Genomic DNA, 3,763 nt, shown 5'->3' on the forward strand with positions numbered 1-3,763 from the left:
AGAGATCGCATACATCGGCATGCATATTAGAACGTACATAAAGGCATACACCACCACCGGTTCTGCCGAGTCTGTCCTTATGATGTAATTTATAGCCTTTGAGGTTCAAGGCATCTATGTACGATTTTTCATTTAACCACGTCTCACTACAGCCGATTATGTTAAAGCAGCATTCAGTATTTAAGAGTAGGGAGGCAAGCTCATCGTGATGTTTAGTCAAGCTTCTTATGTTTAGATGCAGAAGAGAAAAGTTATTTACCAAATTCAGACATTTTACATGTTCAGGGTTATAGTATTTACATGTTATGTTATTATCAACATTGATACATTGGTGAATGTCATCTCCATCGTACATCAAGTCGTTAAATCCCATGTAAAATTAAAGAAAAACATTTTTCCGGGATCTCACAGACACAAACAGGCACACGCACACACACACACACACACATACAAGGCCACACTTGACCTTAGGAATGCCTATCACCCTCTGCACATCAGGGAGGGGGATGAGTGGAAAAATGCATTCAACACTCCCCTTGGACACTGAATATTTGGTAATGCCCTTTGGTTTAACTAATGCCCCAGCATACTTTCAAGCCATGGTTAATGATGTGCTCCAGGACTTCCTCAATCGCTCAGTTTTTGTTTACCTTGATGATATTTTGATTTTCTCTCGCACCAAGGAAGAACACACCCAACATGTCCGTCAGAGGTTACTTGAGAACAAACTTTACATTAAAGCTGAGAAATGTGACTTTAACGTGGCCTCTGTAAGTTTTTTTGGTTACATCATTGAAGGCGAGCAGGTGAAGATGGACCCAGCCAAGATTCAGGCAGTGGAGAACTGGCCAAGACCTAACTCTGTTAAACAGCTCCAGCGTTTTTAGGGATTTGCAAACTTTTATCGTCGTTTTCTGAAGGACTATAGCCAGGTGGCAGTGCCACTCACTCATCTAACCTCCCCAGCTGTCCCCTAAAGTGGAGAGGGCCTTTATGGAGCTAAAAAGACGCTTCACAACAGCCCCCATTCTGGTCCAGCGTGATCCTACCTTATTGTGGAAGTTGATGCCTCTGATACTGGAGTTGGAGCAGTCCTCTCCCAGCATTCTGGGCCCAACCAGAAACTCCATCCTTGAGCACAATTATGATATAGGCAACCGGGAGCTGCTGGCAGTCAAACTAGCTTTGAAGGAGTGGAGACACTGGCTTGAGGGAGCGGAACACCCCTTCATCGTATGGACTGATCACAAGAATTTGTCATACATTCAAACGGCTAAATGCCTGAACTCTCGCCAGGCTCGTTGTTCCCTGTTTTTTGGACAGTTCAGGTTTACCATCACCTACCGTCCAGGGTCCAGAAATATTAAACCTGATGCTCTCTCTCTCTGCAGTTTCTCACAGAAGAAGTAACTTTGAGGCCTGAAACCATCCTCCCTCCATCCTGTATCGTGGCTGTCATTACCTGGGAAATTGACACTAAGATCAGAGAGGCACAACATACACAACCTGACCCAGGTACTGGACCCGCTAACCGCCTTTTTGTGCCCGACTCTGTGCTCACCTTCCTCAAGCGACACTTTTGGTGGCCTACTATGGATGCTGACACTAGATAGATAGATAGATAGATAGATAGATAGATAGATAGATAGATAGATAGATAGATAGATAGATAGATAGATAGATAGATAGATAGATAGATAGATAGATAGATAGATAGATAGATAGATAGATAGATAGATAGATAGATAGATACTTTATTGATCCCGAGGGAAATTCAGGCTTTTAAAAAAGCTGTGCACTTCATACCTCTACCTAAACTCCCCTCTGCTATTGAGACTGCAGACATTGTCGTTCAGCAAGTGTTCAGGCTGCATGGCATTCCTTTGGATATTGTGTCTGACCGGGGACCCCAGTTTACCTCTCAGGTATGGCATGCCTTTTGCCGTACTTTGGGGGCCTCAATGAGTTTAAGCTCTGGTTTTCACCCACAGACAAATGGACAGTGTGAGAGATCTAATCAGGACCTTGAGGCTGCTCTCCGTTGTGTCTCTGCTAAGAATCCTTCTGGAGTGACCACATTGCATGGATTGAATACGCCCACAACTCGTTGATTAGCTCAGCAACTGGTAGATTACCATTTGAGGTGATGTTGGGTTATCAGCCTCCCTTGTTCCCTGTGCAGGGGGATGATGTGGCAGTTCCTTCTGTCCAAACTCTGCTTCGTCGCTGCCGCAAGGTCTGGAGGTACACCAGGGCCGCCCTTATTCGCACTGCGGCTCGTAATTGTCAGATTGTTGATCGCCATCAGGTTCCTGCCCCTGCTTATGAACCAGGTCAGAAAGTTTGGTTATCGTCCAAGAATATACCTCTAAAGACTGAGTCCAGAAAGCTTTCGCCAAGGTTTATTGGCCCTTATGAAATTACCTCTGTGATTCACCCCACTGCTGTCAAACTGAAACTGCCCAGGTACCTTAGGAGACACCCCACTTTTCATGTCTCCCAAATCAAGCCAGTCTCATCCAGCAACCTGTGCCCTCCTGCCGATCCCCCTCCACCGTACTTCACAGTACGACGTTTGTTGGATTGCTTATTGGATCCCACTCTCATCTGGGATTTCTATGAGGCTCATCCTGATAAGCCCGGCAGATCACCAAGAGGCTCCCGTTGAAGGGGGGGTACTGCTACAGCCTTGGCTGCTACATCAGCCTTTCCTGTGTTGCTTACCCCCGCTTGTGTCTGTCTGTTCCTGTTTGTGTGGCAGGTGTGGCTCATCACTCTCCGGTCCTGCCTCCTCGTTACCTGGTCAAGACTCTCCACCTCCTCCTTGCTGCTCACCTGTTTCCAATGCCACTATCAAGCCTGCAGTGTTCATAAGCCCAGTTTTTCCTCCACTCTCTGCCAGATCGTCTGCTCACCACCAGTGGTAGATAGAGTCGGCTTCTTTGAGAACCAGTTGTATCTTTGATGGTTTATGAAGAATTGTTCCTGTCATCTAATACTTGTTTTCTTTTTTGTTGTAGTTGTCTGCCTGCCTACCTCAACCTCTTTTCTTGGATTCTTTTTGGACAATAAACACCCCTTACGCCAACCACTGTGTTTGTCTGTTGCACTTGGGTCCCAAAGTAGAAATCCTAACAAAAATGACTCATTCTTGACACAAGCCAAAAGAGCTGTGCGTGTGTGCACATAATAATGTTGGGCTATAAACTGTACATAAGTAACCAACTGAGAGTTTCATGGCGATATGTATTATTTAAAAATAAAATCCCTATTCACCTGTCGTGTCTCACCTTAAGTTCAAAATACAGGACTTGTTTGTTCATAAGATATCAGTGTTTGATATCCTAAAAAAAAAAAGCCTGGTCATAAAATACGTTTACTAACCTGTAAATCAATTTTATGTAATTGTAATTTTCTTCATTATTTATTTTCATATGTAAATTATTATACTGAGTATTGTATTGTATATTTTGCTTTTGGAACACGTCATGCCAATAAACCCATTTGAATTTAAATTTGACAGAGAGAGAGAGAGAGGTCTCTCTGAACTAAAGAAACAAATCAGAAGTGGACCAATGACTGTTAGAACCACACTCATAAGGTTTAATCCAGATTAAGTCATCAGATTTGATTATCCAGAATCAGGTGACATGGCTCACTTTGATCCTGTTCAGATCACCCTGATCCAGTTAGAGATTTAAAATGGAAATCAAATCCAGTATTATTAGAGCTTTTTTGTCACTTATTTTATTGATTGGGGAGA

The sequence above is a fragment of the Symphodus melops genome (genome assembly GCF_947650265.1).
Source record: "Symphodus melops genome assembly, chromosome: 1".
In the NCBI taxonomy this organism is placed as follows: domain Eukaryota; kingdom Metazoa; phylum Chordata; class Actinopteri; order Labriformes; family Labridae; genus Symphodus; species Symphodus melops.